This window comes from Strongylocentrotus purpuratus, unplaced genomic scaffold (genome assembly GCF_000002235.5).
Source record: "Strongylocentrotus purpuratus isolate Spur 01 unplaced genomic scaffold, Spur_5.0 spur5_scaffold_2, whole genome shotgun sequence".
Taxonomy (NCBI): Eukaryota; Metazoa; Echinodermata; class Echinoidea; order Camarodonta; family Strongylocentrotidae; genus Strongylocentrotus; species Strongylocentrotus purpuratus.
The window spans coordinates 11447358-11463467 of NW_022145605.1; positions in this window are offsets into that span (position 1 = coordinate 11447358).

Below are 16110 nucleotides of genomic sequence, written 5' to 3' on the forward strand. Positions count from 1 at the left end.
TCTAGTCGTTTGTATTAATATAAAACGTACATTAGTTTGGATGTATACGTATCAGGGCTGATTTGGGCCATATACTTTCTCTTTTAGCATTTGTTTAAGCATTGGCGCGAAATAGGCTACGATGAAGGTCGGCAATTATAAATTCGAGAGTTTGAAGATTCAAGTAATCTGTTATTTCTTGTCAATATCTCATATTTTTCTTAACCCTAAATAGCTATATAAATCTGGAGAAAAAAAAATTGGCATGCTATATGATATGTCGGGCATATTCTGAAAACCCGACTTTCTAAAACTTCTCATTCGATTTGCTTGCTCACGTCAACTGCAGTTTAATCAGGACCAGCGTCCTGTTATTGGAACATTATGGATCCCGAATTAGAGAAGTATTTACCTATGTAGCTGACTTTCACGCCGAAATAGGTATCCAACAGAAGAGTATTGTATTCACCGTAGAAAAAGACACGGGCACTAGAATCAGATATAAATGGGTTTGGGGCTTGATTGAGTCTTCCATAAGGGTTAGCATGGAATATTTGTCTTCCTCTTGAATCGAATATCCTCATAAAATCTTTGTTATCAAGTAATTGCCAATCATAGAAATCCACCACAATCATCGTGTTGGGCGGACTATTGATGTACCAGCTACAGGAGACAGACACACTAGATGGATAGGAGTTGGTGACGTTGAAGTGAGATATCGGAGATGTCTGGTCGAGATTGATAGTTCCTCCGCACTTTCCTGGAATGGCTCCTTCGACTGACAACTCTTCTGCATGAAGAGATGAAAAAAGGATGAGTGAATGGGCATCCATAGTCAAGGTGAAAACCATAAAGCAATATTTGATAACCTCCCAGGCATCTAATATGGGATAAAACTTTGTGTTTGATTTTGAACTATAGACAAAAGTACTCGCACTACAGGTCAAAGGCCTGGGACCTGTCTTTATAAACAGTTGCGAATAGTCATAACTTAAGCTACGGTCACAAAGGTTCGTATATGAACAATGCGCTCGTACGAATCTCCCTGTTTTCCATGATCTTCCCGAATTTCCATGGTCTGAAAATCGTTCGTACGTAATGGCGTTTCCGACCGAGGCTTAACGAGCCTTAAGTTGGCAATAAAAAAATACATATTCACATATTGTACGCAATATGACCCAAAGTTTAGTACCTTGTAGAGTTGCTTGCAGGGTCACCGAAGTCACTTGGTGGATGTCGTTTGATGTTGTGGGTAGTTTACACGTGAGTTCACGACCACTTGATATGAAACTGTTCCCGTGACGTCCACCGAGTTGGATGCCTTGTTCATTATCAGTCTCGATCCCGAGTCCGTCATAGACGATGAAGGGTTCAGCCATGGGCCCCAAAGCCTCTACGTCCAGCCGAATGGTCGTACCGGGTGGACCGCGGAAATACAAAAAGCATTCTTTTGTGGCATCGACGTCAGTTCCTCCGAGACGGTAATGCTCATCTGTGATTTGGGCAGTGGGTTGGTCCGCGTCCAGAAGGATGACTTCCCCGCATGCAGTTGGGTCTACACCATCTAGTGATGATCAAGAAATAACAACAAATTATACAAACTATCAGGAATATGAAATTGTTCAATTTGTCTCCATATTTGGCTCTCTTTACAATAAAATCAATTCTTTTCTCACCTCAGGGATTTCATGAAGATAACATTACATTTGTTAATCATTTTCTTATTTAAAAGTCAAATATGATTTCATTCAGACGGGTTTAACATGATGTAACTTTTTACATCGAACACGATAGTTGACGGCAGGCTCGTACGCAGGGGGGGGGGGGGGGTTCCTTCAGCTTTTGTTATGTGTGTATTTAGGAGCAACCCCCCCCCCCCCACCCCGAGCCCTGGGAACGATTTTTTTTACCGGGGCTGCTGAGATATTTATACTGCGAAATTTACGCAACGACTCAGTTAGCCGTTGAATAAGCGGGCGGGGGGGGGGGGGGGGGGGGGTAAGAGGACATATTTTTTATTTTTTTTTGGTCCCAAAAATTTCGCAACGACTCAGCTAGCCACTGAATAAGCGGGGGGGGGGGGAAGAGGACATGTTTTTTTTTGTGTGTCCCATAATTTGAAAATTTGGTCGATCGGTATTCGGGGGGGGGGGGGGTAAGGTCTGTCATTTCAGGTCGCCAATTACCACAATTTTTTTTAATTTAAAGAAAAAATAATTATATAGGATTTCCCGGCCAAATTCGCATGTTTGTCATTCGAATTCATTTACTTTGCAATTAAGTTAGCGCAGATCGGCTTTGCCATGCCAATTATTCAATTTTTCAGTTTTTGTATTTAATATAGGATTTTGGTCGAAGGGTTTCATAGATCTCTCATTCAATTTAGAAACCGCTCAACTAGCATTCAAATTAATATTTACTTGTCGAAGCGTAATTTTTATCATTCAAATTAACACCTGTCATTCGTATTCGTAATATTTTTTTTTATTAAAGTCAGGAATGTTAGGGGGAAGAATTCTCGCTACCCTAAATAGGTACGAAAATCTCGAAATTCGCGAGACGAGGTAATTTTCACTCTCTCGGGTCGTCACTACAACTTCCGGTATAGAGTCCCATCCCGCTGGCGCTAGCGCCTGTGTTCGCTGTGCAGAGTTTTCACGCACGCTAAAATCGATGCCAATCAGTGTAATTTGTACAGATTATAATATGCAATGGAAAGCTTCGGGCAGAATTAGTGACTTTAGCACAAAAGGCCGTTAAACTCTACCGTGAAAGAGAGGGTTGTGATCACGAACGCCTGCACAGGAAGCTGTAATGTCGAAAAGCTATCCCATAATGCAATGCGCGTTTTCAGGATTTTCCCCGGATCTCGGCAGAATCGCTATTTGGGGTAGCGAGAATTGCAACAAACTTTTACAGTTTATAAATAATGCAGTTAAAATGCATGATTTGCCATTGGGGTCTAAGCTGTTATTCCATTTATTTATTTTCAGGGCAATGCAGATGGTGTAGTCAGACATAGAGGAAAGAAGGGGCGAAATCAAGGGATGTGGCATTTCTGCACGGACATGTTTATATACCCGGGAAAGGTGCAATCGCCCCTTTTTACTACAGACTCGGAATTTTACAACAGTAATTCACATCGTCTCTTATACCCAGCACACCCCTCTGTTTTTCTTAAAGAGTTTCATAGTTTACTTGCCCGCCAGCAGATCGGTGGCTAAAGACATGGCTAATTCTATTGCTAGTGAAATTGTGAAAATAAATGGGTCCTCCCTCTATCGGCGAGATAGAAATGATGGTCGCCGAGGTGGTGGGGTTTGTATCTATATAAAAAGTACCTTATCATTCATTGAGAGAAGTGATCTTTATGACAATTCCCTTGAATTAATTTGGCTTGAAATTCAAGGGCTGAAACTAGCAAAGTTACTTGTTTGTTGTATTTATAGACCTCCTGATACAAATACTGAGTATTTTGAGAAGATCACAGAAAATTTTGAGAAGGCAAATGACACAAATATGGAATTACTTATACTCGGGGATTTCAATGTCGATTATAAACTGAATGAAACTCTTCATGATAATCCTGTTCATTGCTTGGAGAATTTATTTCTATTAACCCAATTGGTCACCAAGCCCACGAGAGTTACCACAAAATCAGCAACCTGTATTGATCACATATTGAGCACTATACCTGAAAAACACATTTTAACTGACGTACTTAATATATCATTGAGTGATCACTATCTCGTACATACTGTCATTGATTTAAAGAATACAAAAGAAATTCATAAAGTGAGGCGGTTTCGGGATTTCAAGCAATTCGACGAAGCCCGATTCCTTGAAGCAATTAAAACCAATAATATTTTTGAATTGTCTAACGAAAATCCTCTGCCTCTGACTTTGGCATGGAAATCATGGAAAGAAACTTTCTTGAAAATAAGTGATGATTATGCACCTTTTAAAGAAGTACGGGTAAAAGATCGATATTGCCCTTGGATTACTAATGACATTATTCAGCTCATGTATAAACGAGATCATTTGAAGAGTAAAGCTGACTCAACGAAATCTCATGATGATCATTGTAAATATGTGAAGTGTAAGAATTATGTTAACAGATTAAGAAATGAAAAGAAAAAGGCTTACTTCAATGATGTGTCTAAGAAATATAGTAATAATGGTAAGAAATTATGGAAAGAAATGCAACAGGTTACAGGCATGACTAAAAATGATAGTTCATCATCCTGTTGTATAGACAGTGATACAATGAATGATTTCTTTGTTAATGTTGGTAATAATATTTCACAATCATTTCCTCAGAGTAAGTCTATCAAATGGAAAAACCCAGCATGTATGTATGAATTCAAAATAGAGTCTCTGAAAAAGGAGAAAATACTTAAATATTTGCTTCTTTTAGATAAAAATAGTAATACTGATGTACTAGGATTTGATACAAGGTTACTTCAAATAGCAGCACCATATATATATGAATCCTTAACAGATATATTTAATTCAAGCATACAAGGTGGAGATGTACCAGAAGACTGGAAATTGGCTAGGACAACTCCAATATATAAGGGAAAAGGTTCTAGGAATGAAGAAACAAACTACCGTCCCATCTCTGTTGTGAGCCATATCCCTAAAATAATAGAAAAGGAAATTCAGGAACAACTGCTACGTTATCTTCTTAAACACAATCTTATCAATATTGAACAACATGCTTTCCTACCGAAACATTCAACGACAACTTGTCTGCATAGAGTTGTCGATGAATTTTTTGATGCATTCAATGAAAAAGAAAAAGTTGGGGCATGTTTCTTAGATATATCGAAATGTTTCGATAGTGTAGACCATGATATTCTACTTTTCAAAATGCAGCAATATGGTATTGCTGAAAACATGCTAAGATGGTTTTCAAGTTATCTGAAGGAAAGAAAACAAGTTGTATTCTCGCAAGGTAAACTTTCTGCAAAAAAAGAAACTGTCAGTAGGGGTACCACAAGGAGGAGTACTTGCCCCGATTATATTTTTAATTTTTATCAATGATATATCACAATCAATCAAATCTGGTGTTCTAACTATATATGCTGATGATGTTATTTTATTTGAAATAGGGAAAGATGTGCAAACAATAACCTCTAGACTTCAATCAAATATTGATTCTATTAATGATTGGTACAAACAAAACCACCTAAGAATTAATGTTGACAAAACAAAGAGTATATTATTGCAAACGCGTTCCCATGACATTCTGAAAATATATATTGATGGAATTGAAATTGAGCAGGTCAAGTCCATGCGATACTTAGGCGTTGAAATTCATGAAAATTTAAAATGGGATATTCATGTAAATAACCTATGCAAATCTATAGGATACAAGATCCGTTCTCTTGGGAAACTGAGGAAATTTCTTAGTTCTTCTTTACTGAACACTCTTTATAAATTTACAATACAGCCCTGCATCGATTATGGTATTTCTGTCTGGGCCAACAGTGCAGATAAACATAAAACTAAACTACAAAGATTACAAAAACGAGCCGCACGTTATATAACTGGCAACTTTGACCTAAATGTTTCTTTCAAAACACTTTCAAAAAAATTAGCTTGGCAAGACATTAATGAAAGAAAAGACTACTTTCTTGCCACACAAATGTTCAAATGTATACATGGTCTAGCCCCTCCACAGCTTTGTAATGATATCGAAATGTTTTGTGAACGACATAATCATCATACTAGGAACAATGATAGTCTTAATGTAGTCCCACCTGAAGTCCACCTCTCAATTTTTAAACAAGCCTTTAAATTTTCCGGTGCTAAGCGATGGAATGGCATCCCCCACTTTATACAAAATGCCCAAACAATTGAAACTTTTAAATTGATTTATAAGAAGTTTTATTTTTAATTTAATTTTTGTAAATATTTATATCTATTGTACTTTTTTGTATATATATATATATTTTTTTAATGTATTTTATTAAAATGTATAATACAATAGCATGTTATTTCTAATGATGCTTACATTTCTGAGATTTTACTATGTTGTTTTAACTTTATGTCAACATATGCAGTTAAATTATTTGAAACGTTGTTAAATATTTCACATGTGATTTGCTTTTTAATGTTAACAGGACCATGTTGAAAAACAGTATACCTGAACATATTATCCTGTATAAAGATGTTTTAATAAATAAATAAATAAATAAAATAAATAATGAATCATGTTCAAATTGTTGACTCTAGTCCCTAACCCAGTCACAATATTGTACCCTTCTTCCATAATGAAATTATGATGAAATTATGATAAATTTATGATGAAACATAAGACAAACAACTTCCTTACATAAACATTTACAAATATACTGAGACCATCAGGTCCGTAGATGCAAGTCGTTTTTTTCCTTCTTAACAATCAAACTTAAATGCTGATGAATATCAGATAAATCTAATAAGTATAAGTGTATAAATGCAAGAAAATGAAATATGATGAAATACACATGAAAAAACAATCTTGAAAGAAAAAGAATGAGCTATAAAGAGTGTGTATTAAAAGATAAATGTATATTGACCATCAATTTAAGTGCACAAAGTGCTAATTTGAATGCTACAAATGAATTAGAATGCTAGAAGTACACCGTCGCGTTGTCAGAAAACCGTGTTGCGCCTAATCGAATGACCAAATAGCGATAGAAGCACATTGTTCATTAATTTGAATGAAACAAACGTAGATTCTAACGAAGATTCCATAGATTTGAAAACTAGAAAAGGGAATATAAACCCGAGATATACCTAACTGCACTAAAACAGTCGAATTTGAACGCAAGACAAATTAATTTGAATGACAAACTCGCGAATTTGGCCGGGAAATCCTATATTAAAAAAAAAAAAATTAAAACAATTCTCTTTGAGGGATACATTTATCGGATTTTGTGAAAGTAACGTTATCATTTTTTTCTTTCTAATCATCATTTGTGGCTGTCGGCTGTGTGACAATTTGGTAAACGAAGTATATAATGATATACATTAAATATATCAAACCAAACAAATTTGCAGGGGGTGCTGTGCCCCCCCCCCCTGGAAAATTCCGGGGATGCTGCAGCACCCCCAGCACCCCCGCTACCCAGGGCCATTTTTTTTTTTTTTTTTAATTAAACAAAAATAAAAAATTATGGCAATGGCTGACCTAAATGAGATGACCTTACCCCCCCCCCCCAACAGAATAAAATGACAAATTGTCAAATTTGAATGTCATCTGACACAGAGGCGGCGCTCCGGGGGGGGGGGGCAGGGGGCACAGCGCCCTCACTTTTTCAAGTACACCAAATGTGCCCCTTTTTACATAGGAAAAGTGACCGTTTATTTACTTTGAAAAGTGCCCCTGCCCTATTCACCGGTTATTAGTGCCCCTTTTCCTTCGACAAGTTCCCATTTTCCATTGCAATAAATGTTCATTTTCCATTCTCATAAGTGACCTTTTTAATCTCTAGTAAGTGCCTCTTTTCAGGTACGAGAAGTGCACCTTTTCACATGTGATAAGTGCCCCCTTCACCTCTGATAACTGTCCTATCAAAATTTGAGAGGTGCCCCTTTTACTTTGACAAGTGCCTCATTTTCTTTGTAAGAAGTGCCCGTTCCCCTTTTAATTACTACCCTTTTTAACTCAGATGAGCGCACATTTTTATTTTCACATGTGCCCCTTTTCCTTATGACCATTGCCCCCATTAAAACAAAGAGCCCCTTCTCCTTCTCATAAATGCCTCTTATCATCTCTGGTAAATGCCCCCTTTCAGGTAAAAGTAGTTACTCCTGTTTTACGTCAAATAAGTGCTCCCTTCACGTCTGATAATTGCCCGGCCCCATTTAGATGCTCGTTTTTACTTTGGCAAGTGCCCCTTCCCCTCCTGATAAATGCTCTTTTCATCTTTGATGAGTGCCCCTTTTCACTTCTAATAATAGGGTGATCACAATGCCTGTGCACACAGTTTGTCCCATGCACACACACACACAACAGCAGTCGGTTGGTAGAAATAGCAATTTTTGTAAATTTATTTTTAAAAAAATAAACAATATTTAAAAAAATTTATTTCACATATATTTCAAGCATACCTTTAACTACAATTCTGTGTAGTTTCATTGTAATAGGCATGTGGTAAATATGTTAAATGATTTAATTAGAATATTGTCTTTTCAGCCATGTGTGACATGGCCCGCTGATCGCCCATTGACTCGCATTGTTATTCTGCGTGGTGAAAATGCACCTCAATGTATAAAACTCTCCTACAAAAAATGCAATATCCTCATATGTTTCACTCATTGATTCAAATTGTTGTTTACACTAAAGGTAGCCACAACTGTATTGGGGTCACCAAACTTTTTGTTACTCTGAAATTCAGTCCCTGTGGAATGTAATGGCCTGTTGAATGGTTTCTCGGAAAATCGTCATAAATCCTCAAATCTGACAACTTTTAAAAATACAAATATACTGTGATGTAGCTGAAAGTCTGCAAATTCTTATCATATGATCGGTTTTTCTAAATAATTTGTGAAACACATGAGAAAATAGCTGTGACGGTGATCCAAGTAATTTCCATCGCCATAATTTATTGGCATTTCAAAAATATTTGGAATTTAAGGTTAATATTTGGCGTAAATGTGATCTATGAATATATGATTTAAAAAATGCCCCCAAAACGAACGGTTTGACTTTCCTAATTTGCATAATGAGTGCGCGAATATATAATTAGCTGAAATGACCTAATTTGCATATTTGATGAATATTCGTGATTTTTTAATATTTCAAATGAAATATATTTCCATACCTGTCTGATATACATAGGTTTCACTGTTGTATCATGCTCGGTTTTGATTTGATTACATATGCGCATATTAATTAGGCGGACTTAGTTATTTTCACAACTTTTTCATATCTGCAGATTCGCAAAAATTGCAAAAATTACTTATTTTGTTAGTTTCTGTTTTCAAAACGGTAATAGGTATATGAATTTTCTTTTTTGTATTTTTTACCACAAAGATGATATTTTAGTGTCTGATAATTTAATTTATTATTTGTGTCCAAAAAAGGGATGAATTAAGTTGTCAACTTTGACGAATTTTGCTATTTTCGCCAATTTGACCATTTCTGACAGGTTTTTCGGTAATTTTGCGATATCAAAAAAATGGTATAAAATCACAACGCATTGACCGATTTCAATTCTGTTTTTTGTTTTTTTGAAGCTTTCATAAAGCTTAATCATTTGCAATCATCAGATAACATGTGTGTGTTGTACTTATTTTTGGTGTGCTATACCTACTAATAACTGCCTTTTTTTATTTTGACACGTGCCCCTTTTCCTTTCTAATAAATGCGTTTTTTTCCTTCTTATAAGTGCCCCTTCTCCATTCCTCTTCTTATAATTACCCCATTTCTTCTCTGATAAGTGCCCCTATTAAAATCTGATCGGTGCCCCTTTCATTTCAACAAATGCACATTCTCTTTTATCATAAGTGCCCCTTTTCCCTTCTCATAAGTACTCCTTTTCATATCTGGTCTTGTGCCCCTTTTCACCTCTGATAATTCCCTTTTAACAATGATACGTGTCCCTTTTCCTTTCTAATAAGGGACCTATCCCCTTTTCACCTCTTATAAATGCACCTATCAAAATCTGACAAATGTCCATTTTCCCATTCGCATAAATGCCTTAATAAGTGTCTTATCCCTTTAGATAAGTGTCACCTTTTCCTCTCATCATTAAACGTGCCCCTAATTCAAAGCGATTAAAGGTATATAGACCAGTTTTGGGAAACGTCCCCCCCCCCTTTAAAAAAAATGAAATGGAAGCTCTTATTACCAATCATGTGAAAGAATATGTTTTGACTAATACGTGATGATACAAGTTTTGCCGAGAAACTATTTGATATATTTGTTAAATTATTATATCTATCCGGACCTGATATATATCGCGCACGTGTCGCGTAGTCCCATATATGGAGGTAGCGGTAGAAAAGAGCGCAACTAAGGTCAACGATCTTACCGGCCGACTCGATCATCAAGAACAATACTCGCGCCGAAATAATATTCGGATTCTTGGTGTGAAAGTGACCTCGGGAGAGGATACAGACAGCATTGCCTGCGACATCGCGCGACGCATCGGAGTCAACCTCAACCCAAGCGAAATAGACCGATCGCATCGTATCTACAAACGGAAATCGTCGAATGACCAAAATTCGTTCGCAGCCGCGGCATCCAAGAAAGACGCTGCGCCACCAATCATTGTGAAATTTGTTCCATACAAGTCTAAGCAAACCATGGTACAGAATAGACGAAAACTCAAAGGATCTGGGACTGTGATCGTTGAAGATTTGACAAAGAAAAACACGACCCTTCTCTATGAGACCTCAAAAAAGCAAAATGTGACAGCTTCTTGGACGACAGACGGTAGAGTCTTTGCCATAGTAAAAACCTCTGGCGGAAAAGACATGAAGAAGCTCATCACCTCTTTGTCGGACCTTAGCACTCTGTAAAGAAGCTTTTTTCACTTTCCTGCCCGAATGAGAGAATTCAGAATCCAGGTATTATATTATATATACATTTATAGCAATATTCATAATTATCTATTTTGCAATTAATATATCTATACACTGTTTTCGGTGGATTTTTACATTCCCACTTTTTTAAACCCTGTTACGTATTTGTAGTTACGTCGTTGAATTATACTTGTATTTTCTTTTGTTTGTGTACTTTACTAAATGCCTGATCGTATAAACTATCAACAATTTTTAAACAATATTGATATTAATGCTATCTTTGAAAAATTATCTCCTATAATAAATGATCAAGAATCATATAGGTTTCAACAATCATTTTATACTCCTGAAGATTTCACCCAAATGTTAAATGTGCACACTGTAGATAAATATTTAGAAAAACAATTTTCATGTCTTCATGTAAATTGCAGAAGTATAAAAAAAACTTCTCTTGTTTAGAATCTTTTTTGCATGTTATTGATAATCCCTTCTGTGCAATAGGAATAACTGAAACATGGTTACGCAACAGCGATCCTAAATATAATTTAGATGGATTCAAATTTATGGGTAATAATAGAGTAGAACGTCGAGGAGGAGGAGTTGGTATATATGTTAGAGATGCTTTAGTTTATAAACAAAGAGTAGATTTAGACATTAATGTAAATTGTATGGAGTCTATTTTTATTGAAATTCAAAATTCAATTAAAAATATTATTATTGGTGTTGTTTATAGACCTCCGGGTGAATCTGAAAATGACTTTTTTGAATCATTAAATTCAGTTTTAAATATTGTAAATAAAGAAAATAAATATGTATATCTTATTGGGGATTATAATATTAATTTATTGACCGTCGACTCTTGCTCTAAAACAAATGAATTTTTAGATGTATTTATGACAAAATCGATGTATCCAGTAATTCATTACCCAACTCGCATCACTGATCATTCAATATCACTGATTGATAATATCTTTACAAATAACATTGATGATATTTTATCAGGAATTATACTTGCGGATATTAGTGATCATTTTCCTGTATTTTGTATATCGAACTCTCAGATAACACTTAGGAAATCACAGACAATTATGAAACGTGATCTTAATGAGATAAACATTAGAAAATGTATTAATCTTTTGAATGATGTTAATTGGAGAGTAGATAATGAAGATCCAAATGTGAGTTATAACAATTTTTTGTATCAATTTATGCAGCTATATAATAAATGTTTTCCTATACGCTCCATTGAATTTAAAAAGAAAAGAAGAGATAAATCATGGTTTACAAATAAATTACGTAAAATGTGCAATAAAAAATACAAGTTGTATAAAAAATCCTTACAAAATCCCACTGACTATAGAAAAAGTGTGTATAAGATGTACAGAAATAAGTTGAACCGTGAAATTAAGCATGTGAAATATGAATATTTTAAAAACAAGTTTCAAAATGTGCAATGTGACATGAAAGAAACGTGGAAGTTAATAAATAAAGCTATAGGAAATTCATTTAAGACTCGTGATACAAATATTGAACACATTCAAGTTAATAATGAACGTATTACAGATGATTTATGCATTGCTCAAGAGTTTAATAATTATTTCGTTAATATAGGTGCTTCTTTGAGAAATAATGTTCAAAATACTTTGATTGGAAATAATAATCATATGCAATATCTAGAAAGCAATAATGTAACTGCCTTTTTTAAGCCTATTACAACTAAAGAAATTATAGATATTGTTTGTGACTTGAAAAGCAAATCAAGCACTGGTTATGATGAAATTGATATTGTCATCGTTAAAAGGGTTGTTCACATTATATGCTATCCGCTGTGTCGTATTTTTAATGAATCTATGAGTCAAGGTATTTTTCCGGAAAAGTTAAAAATAGCAAAAGTTATTCCTGTATATAAAAATGGATCATTGGAAACAATGAGTAATTATCGACCAATATCAGTCTTGCCAGTATTTTCAAAAATCTTAGAAAAATGTTTTTATAATAGATTGATATATTTTTTGAACCAATGTAATTTATTATCGGATAGTCAATATGGTTTTAGAGCTGGTCACTCCACATCCTCTGCACTAATTGATTTTGTTTTTAAAGTTTCAAATGCCTTAGATAATAAACAAATTATGTTAGGAATATTTCTCGATCTTAGTAAGGCATTTGATACGTTGGATCATAAAATTCTCTTAGATAAATTGTTCAATTATGGAATACGAGGTGTTTTGTTAAAATGGTTTGAAAGCTATTTAACAAGCCGAAAACAATATGTTCTTTTTAATAACATTGAATCTGATTTTAAAACTATTGGATGTGGAGTGCCTCAAGGCTCGATATTGGGACCCTTGTTATTTCTTGTATACATGAATGATATTACTCAGGCTTCACAAATATTACAATGTATGTATGTATGTAAATGGGGGGTGGGGGCGCGACCCCCCCCCCCCCCCCCCCACCTGTCAGGATATTGTCGGTAAACTTGCTCTGCCATCGGGAAAAAAGAGAGGGAAAGGGAAAGAAAAGAAAAAAAGAAAAGGAAAAAAAAAAAAAAAAGGAAAAGAAAGGAGAGAAAGGAAAAGAAGGAATGAAAAGAGAAGAAAGAAAGAGAAAAAAGATAAAGATAATGTATATAACAAAAAATACTTGTCATTGTCAACTGTAACAAAGACGGGCTCTCAGAAAATCTAGCCCGTTCCTGTAAACATACCAAAAAGCATGCATGAAAAATGAGCCACTTTGGCCTACCAGCAATATATCTGAGAACATGCCAGAATAATAGAAAAATGTCACCCAACCATGCATGAGTTGCATAAAAAAAAATTAAAAAAATAAAAAAATAAAAAATAAAAAAAATAAAAAAAATGGCCTATTCTTAGGCCCTTATTCGGACATCATGATTCTTATCTTTGGTCAATCAACGACTACTTGTACGTCCGAAAGTCAAGCTTCCAATACAGCCCTTTGGAAATTGTCAACATGTTTTTCTATAAGCGGCTTGTTTTAGTAAGTACGAAAGGTGTTCTCCGATGACCAGCCGGCCATCAACATAATATCACAGATGGGCACATGTCTCGCTTCTGCTGCGGACGTTGAAGCTGCTCTTGTAGAATGACATTTTTACATATCTTCAAATAAGGAGCAAAAAAACAGTGTCCAAATTAGTTTTCTTCTTGGGAACATCTTTTTTCTGATATTATGGATCTCAATGAACAAAATGACACCCAAAAAGTAGGATCATAGGGGGGGGGGGGGGGTGCACGGTAGCCCCCTCTGGCCCATGGACTAATACTGATGTCTAAAAAATTGTATATTTTCGGATTCCCCTTGTAGGCAGGGGCGTCTCCAAGGGGGGGGGGGTGGGGGCACCTGTCAGGATATTGTCGGTAAAATTGCTCTGCCGTCGGGAGAAGAGAGAAAAGGAAAAAAAGAGAGGGAAAGGGAAAGAAAAGGGAAAAAAAAGGAAAAGAAAAAAAGAAAGGAAAAGAAAGGAAAGAAAGGAAAAAAAGGAAAGAAAAAAGAAGAAAGAAAGAGAAAAAGATAAAGATGGAGGAGAGGAAAGAAAGGAAAAGAAAGAAAAGAAAGAGAAGGAAAAAAAGAAGAAAAAAGAGAAAAGGGAAACAAAAGAAACGGGGGATGAAAGAGAAGAGAGAGAGGGGAGGTAAGAGCCTGAGAGAGGAGGAGTGGGAGTAAAAGAGAGAGGGGGGTTGCTGGATGGAGTCGTCTCGTCGAGGGAGCAAGAAAGACACGGGTAAATATATTGCTGTGTCGGGTCAGCTGTGTCGGTATTCTTGCTCGATCCTCGTGTACTATATCAATGCAGAATTTTGAAGACGGTGAGATGTATATTGTCGGTCGGCCGACAATTTTTTTTCCCTACGAACTGTCACTTTGTATGTGACTACCACTACAATACTTGTATTTTCTCGAAGTTTCACTTTCCTATAATATCAGCTAAAGAAATCCGAGGTTTAAAATTTTCGGGAAAACTAAATTCAAACCAGGATTAAGAGTCAACAATGGTACGACGAATCGTCTTCCTTTCTCTATATTTTGATGAAACGCCAAAAATTCAGGGGGGAAAACTTCATTTAGTCGAGAACGTTACAACGAATCGTCTTCTTTCTCTAATAATTTACGGAAACGTCTAAGCTTCCGCGATTCGCGCGGGAGGAGGGAAACTGAATTCAGACAAATAGAGCTTTTTAAGAGTCGAAAACGGTACAACGAATCGTCTTCTTTCTATAATATTTAAATCAAACGTCTAAGCTTTTCGCGCTTCGCGCGGAAAGGGTGAAACTGAATTAAGATAAATAAGGCTTAATAAGAGTAGAAAACGGTGCAACGAATCGTCTTCTTTCTATAATAATTTAAGGAAACGTCAAAGCTTTTCGCGCTTCGCGCTAAAGGGGGAGACTGAATTCAGACAATTAGGGCTTATTTAGAATCGAAAACGGTACAACGAATCGTTTGCTTTCTCTAATAATTTAAGGAAACGTCAAAGCTTCCGCGCTTCGCGCTAAAGTGGGAAACTGAATTCAGACAATTAGGGATTATTAAGACAAGGATTAGGAGTCGAGCTCGGTTCAACGAATCGTCTACTTTCTCTTATAATTTAATGAAACGCGAAAACTTCCGCGCATCGCGCGGGAGGGGGAGAACTGAATTCAGATAAGGATTAAGAGTCGAGAACGGTACACCGAATCCTTTGCTTTTTCTCATAATCAAATCAAACGTCTAAGCTTTTCGCGCTGCGCGCGGGAAGAGGGGAAACTGAATTTAGACAAGAAATATGATTCGAAAACTGTACAACGAATCATCTGCTTTCTCTAATAATTTAAGGAAACGTCAAAGCTTCCGCGCTTCGCGCTAACGGGGGAAACTGAATTCAGACAATTAGGGCTTATTAAGAGTCGAAAAGGGTACAACGAATCGTCTTCTTTCTCTAATATTTTAATGAAACGTCAAAACTCCCGGGCTTCGCGCGGGATGGGGAAACTTCATTCAGACAAGGATTAAGAGTCGAGCACGGTTCAACGAATCGTCTACTTTCTCTAATAATTTAATGAAACGTGAAAACTTCCGCGCTTCGCGCGGGAAGGGGAGAACTGAATTCAGTCAAGGTTTAAGATTCGAGAACAGTACACCGCATCGTCTGCTTTTTCTCATAATTTAATGAAACGTCAAAGCTTCCGCGCTCTGCGCGGGAGGGGAAGAACCTGAATTCAGACATGGATTAACAGTCGAGAACGGTACAATAAATCGTCTTCTTTTCCTAATAATTTAAGGAAACGTCTAAGCTTTTCGCGCTTCGCGCGGAAAGGGTGAAACTGAATTCAGACAATTAGGGCTTATTTAGAATCGAAACGGTACAACGAATCGTTTGCTTTCTCTAATAATTTAAGGAAACGTCAAAGCTTCCGCGCTTCGCGCTAAAGGGGGAAACTGAATTCAGACAATTAGGGATTATTAAGACAAGGATTAGGAGTCGAGCTCGGTTCAACGAATCGTCTACTTTCTCTAATAATTTAATGAAACGCGAAAACTTCCGCGCATCGCGCGGGAGGGGGAGAACTGAATTCAGATAAGGATTTAGAGTCGAGAACGGTA